Genomic DNA, 22970 nt, shown 5'->3' on the forward strand with positions numbered 1-22970 from the left:
AGAGCCGCACCAAAAACACAAGTGTTGTGTTTTTGATGTGTTTTTGAAGTCATCGGACAGGGAAGCACTCGACACCCAGCATATAGAACAATGACAGCAAGTAAGGTCCAGTGCACCCCCTCACCAGTATTCAAACAGTAGAAACAAATGGCTGAGGCGCATGCGCAGAGTCTCCCAAGATGTCTGCTTAAGCCCGGTGCTCCACGCCACCCCAGAACACTCTCCCGTCCCGAGCCGCTGAACGGGAACTTACTTGCTTGCAGCTTGCTGACAGACCTTCAGGTAGCTTTCGGGGACAGATTTATGCCCAAGAATGGAGGCCGGAGGTACCTCCGGAGCCAATTTCTGACCGAAGCTGAGAGGGACGCTCCTCCTAAAATGGCAGATCTGGTGCCTCAGAGGGAACAGATGGAGGAGGGGGAACCGGAGCGAACAGCTCATACAGCCGACGGGCTTCTCCATAACACCCCGCGGGGACCCGTGAGTAATAACTTACTGCTGACACCCTCCCCAGCTTCCACAGAATCTCTACTTGGGCGAGTCAGGAATGACTTTTCTCCTTCCCCTGGCTACACTTCTCCTTCTTTACCCCAAAAAATTACCCAGCATGGCGAGAGCATGCAGGCCTGACCAGAGAGACACTGAAGAACTGCTGTTAAAATTATCATCACTCCCGGACAGGGGTCTATCACAAATAGCTACTAAGATCACTTCTGATTTAAAAGTGGACTTTCAAAACCTGGGTTCTAGAATGGAGGCGATTGAGAACAAATTAGACATGACGGTGACCAAAACAAACCAACACACAGGGCTCATCCAGACTCTTCAGGATCAACTAGGTTCAGCTTTACTCAAAGATATAACTTCAGGCTGAGAGGTCTCCCAGACTCTGTTACTGACATTCCGTCTTCCTTACAAGAGCTGATTAAAGATCTTATACCTGACATTCCAGTACATAAGCTTGAACTTGACAGGGCCCACAGAGCCTTAGGCCCCCCCAGGAATGATGGCAACCCGAAGGATGTGGTCGTCAAACCACACTTCTATACAGTCAAGGAAGAAATTATCCGCAGAGCCAGAGCTGTACAACAACTTACCAGCCAGGGCCACCCAGTTCAAATTTTCACAGACATCTCGCCTTCAACCATACAAAGAAGGAGATAGCTCAAGCCTCTCCTTACTATCCTAGCTCAAAAGGAAATAAAGTACTGGTGGACATTCCCATTTGCGCTTAAGTTTTCATTCAGAAACAAGACTTACTCTTTCTCCAGTTTTCCTGAAGGTGAACGACTGCTTCTCCATTTGAATCTGCTATCTCAATCGCCGGATCAACAATCTCCCTCGACAAATTCTGGATCAATAAAATGCCCCAATCCGTCCAGCCCCATCACCCCATTGTAGAACAAGACGAAGTTCAAGCGATCCAAGGACTGCAATCCTCCCTGATCTGCTTTACATTTGGCTTACACTCATTTCCTGAGCCTAGGCTCTCCTTTGTGACTCCCTCCTCGCTGTATACGTTTGGCAAGATCACACAATCATTTTCTATTTTTCTTCAACTCAAGTGCACTGCTACCTATGACAAATTATAACTCAATCCCCCCCCCCTTTTTTTTTTCTTTTTTCTTTCCCCCTTTTTTTTATGCCTGTCACTTCTATTTTTCACATTACCTGGGTACTGTAAGTCCTGCATTATTTCCGTCTCGATGGGCTGACTAATTTCAAGGCCTTCACCCCTATTGAACTCTATATTGACTTGTTGTCACTTTGTTTAAATCTGGAAGGTCCTTATTAATCTCAGGTTACACTTGCTCATATATTAGATTCTCCCTTTATTCGTAGGTCTGTTCTGCAGCAATTTGAATCATTTTTCTTTTATTTGTCTGTTTGCATATTTTATAATTAACTAGCTGTTTTTCTGGGCGGGAGCTCTGCTGGAGTGGCCGGATGGCGCCTCCACTAGTCACTGAGAGATACAGCAGTTTCTCACACGTGTCTACTTCCAGCCCCCCCCCCCTACCGAGGGGCAGGAATTCTGTACACTGTTTGGTCGGTTTGATGCAGACCTCAAACCAACTGTTGGAGTCCTCTTTGGACACTGGTCTGCAATTCTTCCTTCTTCTTTCTTCCCTACTTACCTCTATTTCTCTCTTTCTTACAGCCGGTCTCCAGGATCAAGTCTTCTACCTTAACACTCCACACCGGTTCTCAGGTTCAACTGGTTCTCCCCCTCCTTGCACTCTGATCCAGGCATGGGTAAGTGACGTGTATATCAAAGTGCACTCATCCTCTATGTTCCATGGCAACCTCTAAAAGTTCTGCACCACACCTCTGAATTGCAACCCACAATGCGCAGGGTCTAAACTCGCCTGTAAAGCGAAGGAAAGCCTTCCAGGAGTTTCACCACCGGAGGGTGGAGGCTGCTCCAAGAAACCCACTTCCCCAAATCCTATAACCCCTCCTTTATACTTGCTAAATACCCTACATTTTACATGGCTAATGCGGAGGGAAAGAAGTGGGGTGTAGCTATATTACTTTCTAAGACCTGTAAATTCTCCCTTCATTTTGAGCTCAAGGATCCGGAGGGCAGATTCATTCTGGTCAAGGGCACCCTAGATGAACAATTGTACTCATTTGTATCTTATTATGCCCCTAATCAAAATCAAGCTTACTTTTTCCAGACTCTGTTCAAGAAGTTGCTCCCTCATCTCGAGGGCCACATTTTATTGGGGGGGGGGGGACTCCAATACGGCCTTTGATTACGGATTAGACAAGTCTAAACCTCACGGTTCACAACCAATTAAGCCGCCTAAATGTAGCCCAAAAATGGCCAAATTAATTAACCAAATGGGATTAGTAGATGGCTGGAGGAAAATTAATCTCACATTAAAAGATTACACACATTTCTCCCACCCACACCAAACATATTCATCACATACTAGTACCACAGTCTTTGCATCCTTCTCTTTCTTCTGCTTCAATCAGGGATGTGGTCTGGTCAGACCACTCCATGGTGATCTTGGGACTCTCTCGCTCCAATGCCCCTAAATGCTTGTTTCATTGGAGACTAAATGAATCAATTTTAAGTGAACCTCACAGAGTAACCAAGCTTGAACGGGCAATCTCAGAATACTTCCTTCTGAATGACTTGGAAGGGATCTCCCCGGAAACGCTTTGGGCGGCCCACAAAACAACAATTAGGGGAAAGTTGATTTTAGTCTCTAAAATCAAACGGGAAAGACGAGCACATATCGATAGTCTAGAAAAAGAGTTTGCTGCACTAATCGCCCAACACAAGCAAGCCCCCAAATCTGTTCCTTTGGGTACACTGGATGAAGCTAGAGCTAAACTGAATCTGGCTCTGACCAGTATGGCGGATAAATTCATCAGATGGCAGGGGGCTCGGTTCTATAGCCAAAAGGACAAGATAGGCACCATGCTTGCCTTGAAACTCAGACAGCGAGTGCAAACACATTCAATCCCTAAGATCACCATACAGGGGGGCCACAAAACCTAGAACCCAAAACGCATTATGGAAGCCTTCTCTAATTACTTTAAAAATCTCTATACCTTGGATATGTTGGGGAAGTCTGCACACGAGATGGAGATGCTGAGAGATTTACCCATCCCGAGCATTTCAACACAGCACAGAGATCTCCTAGAAGCACAGTTCATGGAAGCTGAAATTAAACTGGTGATCAAAGACCTCAAAGTGGGGTCTGCCCCTGGCCCTGATGGCTTCTCCACTCTATACTATAAAACGTTTGCAGAGCTATTATTTCCCTACCTGGCAAGATTCTATAATGTGCTTATCTCGGGTATCCCCATTGATAAACAAAGTAACTTGGCTTTTATCTCGGTCATTTGGAAGCCGGACAAGGATCCGGGTGAGATTGGTAATTACCGACCAATTTCACTAATAAATAATGACTTGAAGATACTAACCAAAATCCTAGCTAACAGGCTTGCTTCTTTCATTAATCTTTATATCCATAAAGATCAAGTGGGGTTTATCACGGGGAGACAAGGCCCAGACCAAGTGAGATGTGCAATCGATATTATCTCCATACTCCAATCAGGGTGGGATGGTACTAGACCTCAGGAGGGTCTTCTTTTGTCGATTGACCTCCAAAAGGCTTTCGACTCTGTCAAATGGCCATACCTCTTCACCATATTGGAACGTTGGTGCTTCGGCAATAATTTTTTGGGGATAATCAAGGCTCTCTATTCCTTCCCAGAAGCGAAAATTAGATACCAAGGCTTTTACTCTGAGTCTTTTCCAATCTCTAAAGGAACAAGACAGGGATGCCCCCTATCGCCGCTTATATTCGCCATTGCTATAGAAACATTGGCTTTAGCAATTCGCACAAATCCTGATATTAGGGGAGTAAAATGCGGCCCTCTTGAACACAAATGTGCGTTCTTCGCAGACGGTGTTCTGTTGTTTGTCACTTCCCCTTCTACGTCTCTCCTGAATATCTGTTTATTGCTGGATAAATTTGCACGGATATCTGGCCTTAGGGTCAATCTCTCGAAATCCTCCATATTAAACATTTCTGTAAACTCCCAGGAAGTAGGGTGCTTGCAAGCCTCTTTCGACTTCTCTTGGAGTGAGTCACATATTAAATATTTGGGGGTTAATTTAATTCCTAAAGTAGAAAATTTGCATAAAGCCAATTACACGGCCATCTACCAATCCCTAGATAAAGAGTTGAAGGACTGCTCCTTCTCCCATATATCCTGGTTGGGCAGAATTAATGCCATCGAGATGAATCTGCTCCCTAGACTCCTGTATCTTTTCAGGGCTTTACCAATCCCGTTAAACAGAAACCTACTGAGGAAATTTCAAAACCGTAGGGTACTATTTAGCCCAAGAAATCAGGGGGGCCTGGGGGTTCCTAACTTTTGGTTATACTACCAAGCTGCCAGACTCTCAAAACTCTCAGTGGTGTACTCTTGTTTTGAAAAACCAGACTGGGTCTATATAGAAAGACAGGCAGTTCCTTCCTTCACCCTGGATTATCTCCTTTGGAGCCCTCCCAAACAAAGACCTCTGATTCTCTCTCCTGTGCTGTGATCCTCCTTTGCCTTTTGAGACACACTTAAACAGACCCCTTCCCTAACTTCTAACTTGAAGCCGTTGGCACATATATTTAACAATCCAGCCTTTCTCCCAGTTCTAGATATTAAAGCTTTCAAGTGTTGGCTGGATAAAGGCCTCTATCGCATAGGACACTTCTTGACTAACACAGGCCCCTTATCCTTAAAACACTGCTATGACAAACTTAAAATGGCGAAATCCGAAACTTTTCGATTTCTACAAATATCTCACTTCTTATACTCCATCTCAACGGACCTGGCACCTCCCTTTTCCTTTACCGAATATGAGGTATGGTGTGGTAACTCCAAGGAACAGAGGGGGGGGGGGCATATCCTTGATTTACTCGTTACTGGTATCCGATCCAAACAAATTACCATACATAAAGGCTTGGAAATCAGATTTAGCGGAGTCATGGTCTGTGGAGGAATGGGGTTGAGCATATTCCTGATCCTTTAAGGGGATTGGAAACGTGTCTCTGATTGAAGCAGGGGTAAAGGTTATTACCCGATGGTACTTAGTACCAACTAGATTGCATAAAATGTACCCCTCCTCCTCACCCCTTTGTTTTTAGAGGTTGCCAGTTGACCGGTTCTATTCTACACGTTTGGTGGGAATGCACAAAACTAAGGAGCACTTGGCACAAGATCTTTCATATGATATACAAGGTCACGAATCACAGGATACCTAGACAAGCTTTGGTTGCCCTCCTGAATGCACGTATTCCTAACATCCCAAGACATACCCAACAGCTGATTTACTTTATCCTACTAGGGACTAAAATTTATATTCCAGGTGCCTGGAAACAGCATAAGGTTTCGAAGAGGAAAAAAGGAATAAGATCACCTGAATTATGACCCAAGAAAAAATGGTAAGCATACTTACAAACTCGGTAGTGAAATTTGAAAAAATTTGGGAACCTTGGGCCACATATGTAAGTATATCACTGATCCCTGGTCTTAACCTTAATTAGGTGGAATTATGTATCCCTTCTGGAGACCTGCTGCCTTAATGCGCTTCCCCTCACCCCCTCCCTTCTTTCTCTCCTTTCTCCTCTCCTCTCCATGTCTTTCTGGCCTCCTGGTCATGTTTTAACTTCCTTTGGGTATCACTAGGTATCAGTACCTTACCACACAACTGTAATTGAGCTCTCTTTTGGTTACCAGCAAGTTCAACATGTTAAATCTGCAGGTTCTGCTAAAGTTTGTTCTAGTTTGCGTTAGTCAGCGCATTGTCGCCTTCCCTGCCAGTTACCCTTTGGGACATTATTATTAGCAGCCTCCTCGATCAGGGTTCTACAACCGGGTATGATTGGGACACCTGACAGCTAACGACTGTGTGTTTTGACTTAACTCCTTTAAGTCCCATATTCATTGATTGCTTTGTTTATTTCCGTTCAGTCTCGTATGTACTTGCAAACCTTACATTTTATTGTTTTTATTTTTGTTTTTGTAATGTGTGGTTACACTCCTTTCATGTGATACCCATTGTTTTGCTGTACTCTGTTTTCATTGTTTTGTTACATATCTTTATTACAATAAAAATGTATTGAAAGAAATAAATGGCCACTGTCCCCACCTATAACTGGCCTTCGCAGCAATGAGCACATGGAAGGGCAACACATGTAAAACAAAACCAAAGAAAATTCCCAGGTCAACTTGTCAGCCAGCGTGCAACCAACCAAATTAACATGTCTAACAGTTCTTCTACTATCAAGGCTCTCGAAAATGTATAGCGTTAGGACTGCGGATAATAATGGGGTGCCTTGTTGCGGCCTCCACAGCTTACGCATGTATTTGCAAATGTGTGCATACTAAACCCCTGTTTTTCTCTTTCAAATAGTTTTTATTGCCTTTTGTCATACAACAATGTAACAGGTAATTAACTGAAAAGGGGATTGGGAAAAAAAAAAAAAAACACAAAAGGGGGAAAACAAGCAGTTGGCGAGTACATCAATGCACATCAGTTGAATGTTAATGTCTGTAGCAGTAACTATCATTACATAGTACCAAAAGTTGCATACTTCAACATACATGACCATAATGCTAGCTCCTCAGCTCCACCTAGTGATGTAGCAAGATATAGTTTTCAGATTATGCTTCCACTAAACTATATAGGAGGAATACCATTGTTCCCATGGTTTCCACCATTCCAGCTCTCTCAGATATCTGTCATGGGATGGGGCCATTAACAATTCAAATGTTTTATGCGTTTGGGTGGTGTTTATTACCTCAGAGAGGGATGGAGGGAGAACCTCCCTCCACCTTCTAGTGATGTTGATTTTTGTGGCGAGTAGTAGGTTGAATACAGGCTTGCGGGACATTAGTGGAATTAGATCAGCCGAGAGATGCAGCAGTGCGAGGTCAGGCGATGGTTTTACCGGGGTCTTGGATATTGTTGAGATCAATGCGAATACGTCCTCCCACAACGACAGTATGGGAGGACATGCCCACATGATGTGCATAAGCGTTCCCTGAGCTCTGCAGCCTCTCCAACAGGTGGATGGGGCTTTGGGGAAAAACCTTGCTATCACACTGGGAGTTAGGTACCACCGCAGGGTCAGTTTGATGTGGAGTTCCCTTAGGGATGCGCTCAACGTGGCTTTTGAGCTGGTTCTCAAGGCCTTTTTCCATTGGACCGGAGAGTAAGACCCACCCAGTTCCCGTTCCCATTGCAGGAAGGGGCGGCTTTTAACAAACGCGTCCTTTTTGCCCAGCAGAGGGTAGAAAAGCGATATACCCTTAGCCGTCGGCTTGTTCGCTGTTGGAAAGTGCCATGCGGTAATCGGAATTGTAGCCCTTAATTGTGGATTGCTTCGTAGGCAGGAAGCAATTTGGCCATATCTAAACCATTCTCTGTCGTGAATACAGAAGTCTGTTTTAATTTGTTGGAAGGATTTCAATTGGTCCCCACTGTAGAGATCACATATGCATATAGGGGGGGATCTATGCCAGGCCGACAAATCCATGTCAGGGACAATCTGCAGGATGCTGGTAATCGGCAGAACAATGTTGACGAGCGGTGTGACCTTCCACTTAGTGTGAGTCAGGTGCAGCCATGCCGAGACAGAGGCCTGAACAGTTGGTGGTATGTGCTTAGGTAATCGCTCCCCTCGCCGTCTACTACCCAGCCAAGTGCCCAGGTCTCGACTCGGGATCCCCTCACTTTCCATCTTGCCCCAACTCTTGTCAGGTGGCTGCTGGAACCACGTCCGTAGTGAAGATAGTAGGGTAGCCCAATAGTAATCAAGCAGGTTCGGCACGGCTGCACCTCCCACAGTTGTGGATTTCATCAATAGACTCCCGGCACACCTGGCACGTTTGCCCCGCCAGAGGTACCTGGAGACCATACTCTGAAGCGCGTTTACGTATGATTTGGGAATGGGTATCGGAAGGGATCTAAATAAGTAGAGTATCTTAGGCAGGGTACACATCTTAAATGCCGCCAGTCTCCCGGTCCAGGTAAGTTCATGCCTGGAGAGAGACTGGAGTTCCATGGGCATTTGGGACTTAAAAGGAACAAAGTTAGCTTGGAATAATGCAGTAGTATATCTAGTGAGTTTGATACCCAGATAGGTCACGCCGGAGTCGGACCATTTATACGGGAAGGTGCGTTCGAGAAGGTTTCTGGTAGTACCATCCACCCCTAGGTCTAAGATATTGGACTTGGTTTCGTTGACTTTGTAGAGAGATATGTCTCCAAAGTCCTGCAGGATTTGTTTTACGCGCGTTAGGGAAGCAGTCGGGTTAGATAACATTAGTATGACATCGTCCGCAAAGAGACTAATGCGATGTTCCTGAGATCCCACATTTATCCCCGAGATATTGCGGTCCGATCTAATCTTTTGGGCTAAAGGCTCTATAGCCATGTTGAAAATGAGTGGTGAAAGTGGACAGCCCTGTCTCGTACCGTTCGTAATCCTGAACGGTGACGAGAGATTGCCGTCCACCAAAACCTGGGCCAAGGGGTCCGCATATAGGGCCATGATCGCAGAGTGCATTCTTCCCTCTATTCCGAAGCGTCTAAGCACCTCGCGCAAGTATCCCCAGTGTACCCTGTCGAACGCCTTCTCTGAATCCAAAGAGAGGAGCAGAGAAAGCGTTCCAGATGTCCGGGCGGCATGCACTATATTGATGAGGCGTCTAGTCGCATCAGCCGACTGTCTGCCAATGGTAAAGCCAGCTTGGTCTGTATGGATCAGCTGTGGAAGGTAAGTCATCAGTCTAGTGGCCACTGTCTTAGCATAGATCTTAACATCTGTATTTAACAGCGAAATTGGGCGGAAGTTTTGGGGAGTGTCGGGGTCTTTGCCTGGTTTAGGCAGGGTAATGATGGTAGCTGAAAGCATTTCCGAGGGGAAGGAGGCCGCCTCCGCGGCTTCATTGAAGACGGAGCATAGGTGGGGGGCCAAAATGTCCTTAAGCTGCTTGTAATACTCATTGATCAACCCATCCGGACCAGGAGATTTCCCGTTCGGTAGGGACTCAATGGCAGACGTTATTTCATCTACCGTAAATGGGCTATTAAGGTGGGCTAGTTGTGTCGGGGACAGGGTAGGAAGAGCAATGGAATCCAGAAAGGCCTGTATAAGAGCGGACGTGGGAGATGAGGATTGAGTCGCTTGGAGATTATACAAGGAATCATAATAGCTACTAAACGCATTCGCTATGTCTTTGGGGTCTTGGAGTGACGCGCCCGTGGTTGGGTGTTTGATGGATTTAATCCTGCTCTTAATCCGTTGACCTTTTATTTTTGCCGCAAGCGCTTTGCCTGCTTTGTTGCTGGTGGCATAGTACTTTGCTCTGGCCTTTCTGAGGTTACGTTCATAGGAGCCTAGTAAGTGCGCCCTGAGTTCCTGCCGGAGTCTAATCAGCTGCTGGTTAAGAGCTACCGCAGGTGCTGCTTGGTTCTTAGCTTCTACAGCCACTATTTCCCTGGTGATCCTGTCAATTTCCCTCGACCTCTTTTTGTTCATTCTATGCTGCATCTGGGTCAGTATACCCCTACAAAATGCCTTGTGTGTATTCCAGAGGACCGCAGACTCCGAGACCGACCCCGCATTGATCTTAAAGAACTCTGATACAGATTTGCTGAGGTGTTCAGCATTTTCCGGGATTTTGATAATGTCAGCTCTCGCTCTCCACGGTTTAGGCGTTGGAGACGCTGATGAGATTGTAAATGAGATTGTAACCGGGGCATGGTCCGACCATGTGATGGGAGAGATCTCGGAATCTACGGTCCTCCGAAGGATCGCACAGTTAGTCAAAATCACATCAATTCGGGCATAGGTGTTATGAACAGCAGAATGATGCGAGTATTCCCTGTCAGAGGGGTGGTGACACCTCCACACATCGAACAGTTCATGCTTGTGGATAAAATCCTGCAATGACGCTTGATGTCTGGTGGATGTAGAAGAGGTGTCCAAAAGCCTGTCTGGTGGCAGATTAAAGTCACCGCACAAAATCAAAGGGCCCTTCTGGGCAGAGCGTATAGTTTTAATGGTACGGTTCAAAAAACAAAGTTGTCGCACATTGGGTGCATATACTGAGGCAATCGTCACAGCAAAGCCGTCAATAGTGCCAATCACCACTAGATACCTCCCATTCGGATCTACAATGGAGGAAACAAGGTCAAAGTCCAGCGATTTATGGAGTGCTATCATCACACCTTTTCTCTTTTTAGGACATGATGCAGTGTAGACTTCCGGAAAGTCCTTGTGCGAGCAAATAGGTGTGTGGGTGTCCAAGAAATGAGTCTCTTGTACGCAGACAATCTGCGCTTTGTGTGCAGTCGCTGTCTTCCACAGCGAGGCCCGTTTGGCCGGATGGTTCAAGCCGTTAACATTCATCGACAGAATTTTAACTGTCATTGAAGACTAAGGGCCAGCGCGTGGTGTAGCTACTCACAGTTAAGATGGTACAGGTCACAGGTGGAGCCGAGCCAGGAATCCCGGAGAAAGCAGGTCCGGACAATGGTTGCAGATAAGCTGAAGACTTGTGGTCGATTGAAGATCTCGGAAGCTGTAGATTGTTCGATGAGCTTGCGTGTGCACTACAGTCTGAAAAATAAGAGGGATGTTCCTGCTTGCAGGGAGGGAAAGGCATAGAAAAAGGAACGTTCCAGGATAAAAAAAAGAAGATAACAGAGACAAACAAAATGAGGCGGAGACTATCGGCAAAAAAGCCATCTCCTCGAGGGGTGAAACAGTTATTTAGCCAAACAGGCTAGGTGGCTCCAGGCAAAACTGCTGCGGTAGCCCAGCATCCAAAGTGGTGGAAGTGTGGGAGTTAAACAGAAGGGTCAGACTTCAGGAGGGTTGTGTTGGGGCACTGCATACCACTGTTGGGGCACCCTGCTCGGGGCCCTGTGTGCATCCGCTGGGGGTGCGATTCCCGGGATAATGCCCCATAACTTTAACAGGTCTAATCCCCTTTGCAGACTTGTAACGGTGTGCGAGGCACCATCCTTATCAATGATAAGCTTGGAGGGATGTTTCCATTTTTAGGGTAAGTCATGATTGCGGAGGGCTTTGGTGATGGTGGACAGCTGTCTCCTCGTATCTAGGGTGTGCTTAGATAGATCTGCAAATATCTGGATGCCAGAGTATGGATCCGGAAAGCGACCGAGTTGCCTCGATCTCTGCAAAATTGATTCCTTGATATGGTAGAAATGCACCCTCAGGAGGGTGTCACGAGGGACTTGCTGGGATAGAAATGGTGGTTTCGGTACCCTGTGGATACGATCAATAGTAAGATCAAGAGCGGTCGCCTCAGGGATAAGTGTAGTAAATAGCTCCAGAGCAAATTTGTGTAGCTCTGCTGGCGGAACAGACTCAGGGATGCCCCGGATTTTCAAGTTATTGCGTCTGGAGCGATCCTCCAGATCTGCGATTTTGGCTTTTATCCACTGGTGTTCTGTTACATTTTCCTCGTGGGCTTCCACAAGGTCGTTGACCGTGGTAACCATATCCGTCATGGAAGATTCTACATTATGTACTCTGTCGCCCAAGGAATGAATCTCAGAGGTCAGTCTGTTAGCAAGCGCCATTATGTCGGCTTGCAGGGATGTGTGGAACGTATACATCATCTCTTTAAGGGCAGTGTCCATTATAGGCTTGCCTTGAGTAGGGAAATCTGCAATAGGGGAAGGACCCAGGAAGACTGGCGCCACCGAGGCGCGGCCTGTGAGCAAGGCCCGGTCCTGTGGGTCCAGCCTGAGCTTAGACTTGGCTGGGCTGCAGCAAGAGGGGCTGGATGGCTCTGGGGTGCGGGGAGACACAGTACCTGGATCGGAGCTGTTCCCGAGAGGATTTTCGTCAGTTAAGTCCGAGTAGTGCGCCCGCCGCTGCTCCGGAGCAGCAAGGCCCGAGCCGCCGGCGCCATCTTGTCGACTGCTCCGGGATGGCGGCGGGAAGAAGGCCGTGAGTTTTTTCGGCCCCTTGTCCTTCTTTCTCTTCCCGGACATGGCTGCAGGTGCTGTGCAGTGCAGGAAGGCTGTCGATAGATGGATGGCGGCTGTTGGTGTGCGGATGTCGCTGGTTTTAGTGTGCCTGGAGCCGGAGCAGAGAATCAGGCGTCCATCAAGGTCCCGCGCTGGCCACGCCCCCCCTAAACCCCTGTTTTTAACACAAACTGTTAGACAGGGTAATTGGGTTGGTTGCAGACTAGCTGACAAGTTTTGTTTAATACTTAAAGTGCATAATTTGAAGGGGGCTGGGGTACACTACTGAATCCTGTGCAAAGAGCATTAAAGGCAGTGTCCATGACCCTCTATATTGTCTCTATATTGTCTCTCACTCTAGATTCTACTTTAACCACTTCCCGCAAACCGACGTACCTGTACGTCGGCTTGCAGATGTGGTTGTCAACCTGGTACCGTTTTTAAAAGCCGATGATCAGCTTTCAGAAGATAACAGCCTATGAGGCTCAGCAGTCGCTCGGCTGTTATCCCAGCAAGTGAGAGGGGATGTTCCCTCCTCTCCTGCCTCCTTCTGTGGCTCTGCCCTGTTCTCCCGTCCCACCAGGAAACTCGAGCAACCAGCTGGCACGTCCAGTGGCTGGTTGGAGTACTGAATGAAGCCGGATTTGTCTTTGATAGGGTCTCCTTTCATGTAACCTGCAAGTTGCACTCTAGTTACTCATCCAACGCTGCGGGGGGGGGTCAGTATTTTGATTCCTCATGGCATTCAATTTTCCTGTATACAACAATCTGTTGACCCATTGGGTAGATATATATTTCTGTTGTGTCCTTGAATGTGTTTTAATTACTCTATACATCCCTCCTCCGTTCTTTGCAGGGGTTTTTAAGCTGCTGGCTTCATTCGTGGCGGGTCATCAACAATGTGTTAGATGTTTACCCGGATAGATACTCGCCTGCTGCTTTGACGGGTTCACCTCAGAACTCATCGCATTTTTCCAGACTTGTGGCAGAGATTGGACTTAGGGATGTGTGGAGGACTCTAAACCCTATGGTTAAGAAATTCTCTTGCTATTCGGCTACTCATGGTGGTCTCTCTAGGATCAACCTGGGCCTAGCTATTGAGGAGATGCTCTGAGTGGTTTTATCAGCTGATTATGAACTGAGAACCATTTCTGATCACTCTCCTTTATGGGTTAAAACAACTATGCAAGGACCACCAAAACAAAAATATTGGAGAATTAATCTCTTCTGGTTTGAACTATTTTCTGACCCTGATCCTGCTATAAAAGCAGTGACCCACTTCTTTACTGTAAATGAGCATACTGTCTCCTTAGGTATACTTTCGGATACTGTTCTGAGGGGATAGTTTATTCACATTGAGAGGAAAGGTGGACCTGTGCACTTATTTATTATTTATTGCATTGATCCGTTATTTGATATTTAGACCTCTCTGCAGTATCTTGGATCATTAGTTACATTAGGTAGCGCCGTTTCCAACTTTTTTATTTTTTCCTACAGTTTATTCACATTATATCTACTATTAAAACCGGGACTCGAGCATGGGAATCTACCGTCTTACGAGAGGTTGCCAGAGAAGAATTCAACTATATCTCGCACCCAGATGATAGCACTAAAAGATCATGGTTAGAGGTGCAGGACATGGCATGACAGGTCTCTTTGATGAAGGCTGAGAACAAACGCTTTTTCCAACAGCAGGCATTCTTTGAAGAAGGGGAGGGTAAAGGACAAATGCTAGCTATGATGGCGAAAGATAATAGGAGCTCCTCCTTTATTCCTGCCCTTACTAGGCGTACACGGGGACTTACTACTTCACATAAGGATATTTTACTCACTTTCTGAGACTTGCATATGGATACATACTCTTTTAAGACTTCCCCTACATTGGAGGACATTAATCAATTCCTCTCTGAAAGCCCACTCCCCTGTTTAGGCTCTTCTGATAGATGTATGCTAAATGCCCCTCTACCGATAGATGAATTAGGTGACGCTCTTGCACTCTTGGCCCCTGCTAAATCCCCAGGTGCAGATTGACTGCCAACAGAGGTCTATAAGAGATATGCTGGGGTCCTCCTAACCAGGCTACGCAAGGTTTTTCTGAAAGCTCTGGAATTGGGGCATCTTCCCCCTCCATGAATGAGGCAATTATTGTACTCATTTTGAAACCCGGTAAGGATAGTTTGTTGCCTGACTCATATCGACCCATCTCCTTATTAACCACAGATGTAAAATTACTGGCGTGAGTACTTGCAACCCATCTAGCTAAAGTAATCTCTAAACTTATTCATGGAGATCAGTCCGGGTTTATACCTACTAGATCTACAGCGTTAAACATCCGCCGCTTGTTCCTCAATCTCCAAATTCCTGTTAAAAAGCCTGGTAAATGCGCAATTTTATTACTTGATGCGGCCAAGGCTTTTGACAGTGTCGAGTGGCCTTAGCTATGGGAAACACTGGCGCAATTTGGTTTGGGTGAAGGCTTTGTTAATTGGGTCAAATTGCTCTACTCTGCTCCAATTGCTAGACGTCACATTAATGGTGACCTTACAGCTCCGTTCTCACTTTACATGGGTACAGGGCAGGGGTGCCCATTGTCACCTATGCTGTTTGCTCTAGTCATAGAACCATTGGTTACTGCTATCAGGGCCTCTTCTAATATAGTGGGGTTTTAACATGGCTTATGGGAGGATAAGGTATCCATGTACGCAGATGACACTCTTTTATATTTGGGAGATATGGATGCCTCTCTTCACAATGCTATGGCATTGTTTGGTAGATTCGGTGCGCTCTCCAGTTTACTCCATAAACTGGAGTAAATCAGTCCTACTCCCTATAAATGGTCCTGTTGCACCTTCCCAAGGCGTCTCTCATGATCTTAAAGTAGTCACGTCCTTTCAATACTTTGGAGTACAAATTACAGCTGATCCAATGGAATATTTACAGTTAAATTTGCTTCCTCTCCTTAAGCAACTTCAGCTTAAATGTACGACTTGGTGTAAGCTTCCCCTCAGCGTAATAGGTAGAGTAAACCTAATTAAAATGGTTTGGGCCACCCAATTGTTATATATATTACATAACCCCCCACAATGGATACCCCGCCGCTGATTTTTGCGTATTTATACTCTATTTAGAGATCTCATATAGCGGGAAAAAAAATCCAGAATTAGGTTAACAACTTTGCAATACCGTAAGGATCAGGGGGGATTAGTAGTGCCAATTCCTAAATTATATTTCTTTGCCTCTCAGCTCCAACATATGGACTTCCGGACCCTATGGATCCCATCATAGGGTCCCATATTGAAAGGTTACAGAAAGCTGTGCTTTGGGTTTTCTCTGGATTCTGTAGTCTTGAATTGGGCCTGGAGCTTGAAGGTTCCAAAGTGTGTTGGTTGTGACAGAACTTTCAGTTGTATGTCTGCATTTTACCAAGTGCATGCAGCCTGTGTGAATACACAAGTACACCTTTAAAACATGTGGTGGCATGGAGTAAAGTGGAGATTGGGATAATTGGAAGAACATCACCTGACAAAGCTTTAGATACCCACAGTGGTTGGAACATGTCTTTTGGACACACAAATTATGTTTAGCATAAAAATAACTGGTTCACATTAATTGGGAATATTAGCTAATCACTTAGAAATTTTATATTGAGAGATTTATTGTTGCAGATTTGAAGTTATTAAAGGGGAACTTCACTCTACAGGGGAAGTTCTGCTTGTTTGCATCATTCCCCCCTCCACTGCAGCGTATGGCACTTTTTAGGGGGGGGGGGGGCATGTACCTAGTTTTGACAGGTACCCCTCCCACTTCCAGGTCAGATCGATGCAGCAATCTACGAGGATGTTTGACCCCTCCTCTTCCCCCCCTAGCCTTCTGAGACACACACAGAAGACTGCAGTACCATTTTACAAGCACAGAGTGGCTTGCACATGCGCAGTAGGAAACTGGCTGTGAAGCCACAAGCTTTCATTGCCGGTTTCACTTACCTAAGATGCCAGTGCCTGCATCCAAAGCCGATTGAAGAATCAGTTTGGGTGCAAACATCGCTGTATCCCTGGGCAGGTGTCCTTATATTAAAAATCAGAAGCTACAGTATTTGTAGCTTCTGACATTTAATTTTTTTTTGTGAGGGAGACTAGAGCTCCTCTTTTATATATATGCACTGTTTATGATATATATGTAATTTACTGATTACTATATGGTTTGTAATAAGAAAAAAGGTATATAATTTATTGATTACATATATGTATTCGGTGATTGGCACACACACACACACATATATATATATATATATATATATATATATATATATATCTATATATATATATAGATATATATATATATATACTGGTCAAAAAAATTAAAGGAACACTTTTTAATCTGAGTATATCATCAATTAAACTCCTAGGATATTGTAGGATATTGATTTGGTCAGTTAAGTAGCAAGGGGGTTGGTTAATCAATTTAAACTGCTTTGGTGTTAATGAAATTAACAACAGGTGCACTAGATGGGCAACAATGAGGCGATCTCCAAAACAAGAATTGTTTACAAGTGGAGGCCACTGAATGTTTTTTTCCATGCTCATCTTTTGTTACTGTTTTTCACTAGTTTGCATTTGGCTAGGGTCATTGTCACTACTGGTAGCATGAGGTGATACCTGGGCTTTATAGAGGTTGCACAGGCAGTCCAACTTCTCCAGGATGGCACATCAATTCATGCTATTGCCAGAAGGTTTGCTCTGTCTCCCAACAGTCTCAAGAGCATGGAGGAGATTCCAGGAGACAGGCAGTTACTCTAGGAGAGCTGGACAGGGCATAGAAGATCCTTAGAACAGAACCGATATATACTTCTTTGTGCAAGGAGGAACATGATGTGCACTGCCAGAGCCCCTCAAAATGACCACCAACAGACCACTGCTTTGAATGTCTCTGACCAAACAATCAAAAACAGATTTCATGAGGGTGGCCTGAGGGCTCAACATCCAGTGGGCCCTGTGCTCACTGCCCGGTACCATGGAGCTTGATTGGCATTTGCCACTGAACACCAGAATTGGCAGGTCCGCCATTGGCTTCCTGTGCTTTTCACAGATTGGAGCAGGTTCACCCTGAGCACATGTGACAGACGTGAAAGGGTCTGGAGAAGCCATGGAGAATCTTATGCTGCCTGCAATATTGTTCAGCAAGACCAGTTTGGTGGTGAGCAGTGATGGCCTATCCATGGAGGGATGCACAGACCTCTACAGGCTAGACAATGTCATTAGGTATCGGGATGAAACCTTTAGACCCATTGTCAGACCCTACACTGGTACAGGGGGTCCTGGGTTCCTCCTGGTGCACGGAAATTCAATAGAACACCACTGGAACATTATGTTTTGGGAAATCCTACGCCACCAGGTTGCACCTGGTCTGTTCAGGAGCTCAGTGGTGCCCTGGTCGAGATCTGTATATATATACACCCAGATCGCAAGCAATTATGCTGCAAGTTTGAAAATGACAAGCCAGTCCTAGACTTGCCAGGCTTCACAAGTTTGCTGCACATTTGCAGCAAGTTTACATTGCATGACTCCAGATCAGCTTTCTTTTCAAACATTCTGCAAGTCTGCTGCAAGTTCTGGTTCAGTTATGTTGTACAATAGTAATCCCACCACAGGGGTCACTGTGGCTGAATTTTCATGCTGTAGACTTGCAGAGCTCTTGTTTTAAACTCACCACTGCAACTTTGCTCTTGCTAGAGACTTGACATGCAAATTTATGTATTGTATATATATATATATATATATATATATGTATACAGTATATATCCACTTAACGCAAAGTGTCGTAGGGCTACGTCGGCAAACTTTGCGTGGTTATACCGGGGTGATGCCTCTAGCTAGAGGCATCACCCCGATACCGTTGTTTAGAGCCAGCGGTCAGCTTTCTGGCGGTTACGACCGGTGCGTCCCCCCCCCTCCCGCCGCCTTCCGCGGCTTTGTCCAGGTCTCCCTTCCCACTGACCTGAGCACCCAGCCGACACGTCCGCTGGCTGGATGGAGTCCCGATCAAATCCGGAAGCGGCTTCGATCGGGTCTCCGATGACGTAACCCGGAGGCGGCGTCCATGATGTCACGTCTGGGTTACTCTGCTGCTAAAGGCAGTATGTACAGGCATGGCACAGTACGTATAGGCATGGCACCGTATGTACAGGCATGGCACAGTAAGTACAGGTATGGCACAGTATGTACAGGCATGGCACAGTAGGTATGGGCATGGCACAGTAGGTATAGGCATGGCACAGTATGTACAGGCATGGCACAGTAGGTAGGAAAATCTCCTAAACAAGAACTTTATGTTACAAACAGGGCAAGAGGAGAGGTTGCCATTAAAGGAAGTTTAATTTACAAAGGCACTTTCTTCTTTGATGTTATTCCAGACTCTTCCCGTGACAGGATTATTAATGATCTATTTATCTCCAGCTATGCATTTTATGCGTTTTTGTCTTCTCTGACCACATAAAAGTAATCATGGCATATTCCATAGAGGAAGTATTTTACAATCTGTAAGGGATCTCAAAGTAAACAACCATCCTTGGCTTGGCTATGTAAAGATTTTCCCTAACATATTTGGAACATTCCAATATTGCATAAAAACCCAGTATATTCACTAAAGCATCCTCACAATGGAAAATTAGGGTTATGTTATTGGAAAATGTCCATACAAGCCATGATAACAGGATCACATTAATGTACATTTTAATTAAGTGTCTCAAGCTAATATCTGCCTGGCCAGTTGTTGGAGTTTTCCCAGCTGGCTTTTAGAAAATATCTAGAGGAAAGGTTAGAAAAGCATGTCATTGTATCCTAAGTGTCTGATTCAAGTGTGGCAATGAGGAGCAAAGTTCTTCTCTCATTGCTATTATTCCAGGCGCAGGGGAACAGCCAGCAGGGCACAGTTAATTCTGGAATACCTGGTTAAGGCATTGCCATGGGCTGGGTTAGAAGGCTGCATCGAATCACTTACCTCCTGCTCTTGGGCTCGGGCTGGCTCTCTCACGATGACCGGACCGGCTGCTGCTGCTCTCTGCTGCTGACGGGACTCGGGAGTCGGTACTCGGGAGAGACATCTTCTTCCTCGATCACGCACACAGTTGCTCCTCCTCTCTGATGGGGGGCGGGAAGGTGACGCCGCCGGGATGTTGACTGACGCACGCACCGCCCCCACGCTACGTCACCCGGGATGTCCTGTATGTTTGGAGTCTGGACCAATCACAGCCAGGACAGCACTACAGTGGGGAGTGTCGGGGTGCATTGCTCTGTGCCCCGATGACACCCAGAAGGCTGCCAATCGGCGCCTTTGCGTGGCAGCACGTGGGGTGCAAAACCCCACCCCCCCATAGCCAGCAGTAGGTCTGATGCCCCTAGTGGGCTTCAAATGGTATTTTTTTTTCTTTGCACTGATTGGGGGGGGGGAATTTATATTGTGCCCCCTATAACTCGGCCGCCACTGAACTCCATTATTGGCCCCTCTAAACCAGCTAACCATGAAACTGTAGTAGTGGCAAACCTGAGCCTCATGCCTAATAAGAACCTTTATTTAATAAAGAATAATATTTAACAAAATACATTTTGCCATCTCATATTTAGTCCTAATCATTCTATTATAAACGAAGTATTGAAACCAATGCAAGACTTGATGGTGTTTAGGAGATTATATTTTTTTGATCATGTATAATAACAACTTCTTGACCGCTGTATGTATATTTACGGCCTTATTGGGAAGTGGTTATACTAGAATTGTGCCTGCAGCTGCAACCTTGATCCTGGTATAAACATTTACAGTCCCCCATGGCTGGATCTAAGGGGTGCTGGGGAGGGCTAGGCCCCCCCAGATTTCAGTTATGCCCCCCCAGGCTGGCCCTCCTTGTGCCCACACATGCTGAGCTCTGCTGCCTATACCTGCACTGGACGGGACAGTGGGTGCAGTGAACTAAAGTAAACTCTGAACAGGAGTTGTGAGGAGGTTCAGGCATAACTGTGCTCTCTCTCTCCTTTCATAACAGTGATCCTTAATACAGCAAACGACACTGGATCGCTCTAACATCATAATATGCACTGTATAATTACCTGCCCTCTACCAACATTTCCTGCTGCGGGGAGAACAGCAGTCCTTGGAGGGGACGGGGGTGGGTAATCATACAGTGCACAGTCCGATATTAGAGCTATCCAGTGTCATCTGCTGTATGAAGTATCACTGTTATGACAGGAGAAAGAGAGCGAGCACAGCTTAGCCTGAACCTCCTCACTACTCCTGTTCTTCCCGGTTGTAAGATTCAAGGGGGAGGGGGTGGGAAATTGTACTATAAACACAATAGGGTATGAGGGAGGGGTGAGAAAATCATTTGTGCTTTGATACTTTCAAAAGCATGTAAAAGGGGGTCTGGGGAAGGATGTTGTACTAAGAAGTGTAATTTGGGGGGGGGGGGGGTGCTGGAAGGAGGAAATGGGAAGGGGTATCTGTTAGGAGGCAGGATTTAGAGGGGATTTGTGCTAGGATGGGGAGGATATTTGTATTAGAAGGGGGGGTGGAGGGGGATTTGTGCTGGGAAGGGTATTTTGGAGGGGGTTGTGCTAGGAGAAGGGACTTGGGGAGAAACAGGATGTGTGCTAGGAGGAGTGATTTTTTTTTACAGGGGTAATTGGGGGGGGATTTGAGCTTGAAGGTAGGATTGGGGGCAAAGATTTGTGCTAGGAGGGGGATTTCAACTGGGAGGAAGAGGACATTTTGCTTTTTTATTTAGGAGAATTTTGGCTTGCAGAGGGAATTTATACTTAAGGGGTAAGCTTCCACATTAGTGATGTTTTTTGGATGGGGTTTCTGTTGAGACATGATGCTTACATGTTGTGGGCGCAATTTGTAATCTTCACCCTGGGCGCTAGATGACCTTCTCCCCACACAGCACATTGCTAAGATCAGTTTCACTGTTAAGATCATGGTTTTACACTGTCCTACCGATTTTCATGAATGCACTGCTGACCTAGCATTCTCTGCCCCCCTTGCATTTTTACTGCACCTCCACATCAGACTGGCTAGATCGGGCCCTGTAGCCTACAATCTTCTTTCATCTAAAAGTGATCTAAGTAGCTCCACATCTGTCCAATCACTTTTACAGAGAGCAGAAGAGGGCATCCCTACCATCCAGCACCTTTCCTGGGCTCTCACATTCCACCGGGGAGAATGGGATCTATGCAACCTGTCAAATGAGAAGGACACAGAAGAATCTTCTATTCCCTGATCACTTCTGTGATTTAAGATACTGGAAGCGATAAAGATTTAATCACTTCTGTTTTTGATTGTTTGTTTACTAACCATTGCCTCTATTTATTCTTCAGATCCTTTGCTTTCAGAAAATATATACTCTTTAGGGTTTCTAAGTACTTTTCTAGCAAAAAAAAAATGCAGATTTTAAATGTACGTGAGAACTTTTTTTAAATTGTCCCAGTAGGCAAGCGGATAAAAGCTTAGCTCATGTAAAAGGATACATATATAAATCATCAGAAAGCAACAGGTTTAAATATAGGAGTGATTAAAGCAATTTAAATAAATAGAACTTCAAATCTAAAGAGAGTAAGTACTAGTTAACTGCAACTGTGTTAATCATTCATGTTTTTCTTATTAATAGTAGTGGGTGCACTTTACCTCGGCCATCCGTTATAGTTCTTGATATATGATTTTTGTGTACTTATTTGCACTATTCTCTTGAATAAAACCATATGTTTAATGATTATATATAATATATGTTCATTTTATAGAACCAAGCTTAGCAGGTCTAAGTCTTAGATTCAACAGAATGTTTTAAATAAAAGCTAATTCTTTAATGCTAATTTATAATTACTTCAAATTAGTAGGTCCTTTAAATCATTCTTTTGAATGTGGTTAAACATGAATAGTATTAGGAAAGTTTAATCTAAAAATAGCTTGCATTTAAAATCATATTTCTGCTTAAGCAAAAAGTTACTTTACTAATATAGGCAATTGTTCATCTGGTAAGATTTAATACCTTAGGAGAATTGTCCTATTAATACTCAATTTGATAATCCATGACTTTGCATAAATCAAAAGGATTCACTTGATTCTTGATGTTGACCTCATCTTGAAAATGTAATTCCTTCATCTTAAACATAAGGCATGCCTTAATGAATGGCCACTATCCAGTGATTGCAAAGCTTTTTTTTTTTTTTCTTTTTCATTTTAAAAAATGTTTGCAAGAGTTAACAGGAAAAATATGTATTTTATGTTATTTTCAGGTATAATTTGCAATTTGGACTAAGCACAAACACAAAAAGCTTTTATTTTTCCAATGTAAACTTACATTACAAGATTTCTGCAGCTCTTGTATTTACATTTTACCTACTTTTATGTTACTTTTTATTTGATAAGAAGGACCCTGTTTCTTTAT

The 22970-nt window shown here is 45.0% G+C and overlaps 1 pseudogene across 1 annotated transcript in view; it reads right to left on the reverse strand.

The window, feature by feature from the left end:
* LOC309548899 overlaps nucleotides 1-3012 on the reverse strand; it is a 111309-nt pseudogene extending 108297 nt beyond the window's left edge. The window contains exon 1 of the transcript in view: nucleotides 2940-3012. The product of the transcript in view is annotated as an uncharacterized misc_RNA (transcript). The remainder of the gene's footprint in view (nucleotides 1-2939) is intronic.
* Nucleotides 3013-22970: the final 19958 nt, after the last annotated feature.

This window comes from Pelophylax lessonae, assembly GCF_965119305.1.
Source record: "Pelophylax lessonae genome assembly, chromosome: 1".
NCBI classification, from domain to species: Eukaryota; Metazoa; Chordata; class Amphibia; order Anura; family Ranidae; genus Pelophylax; species Pelophylax lessonae.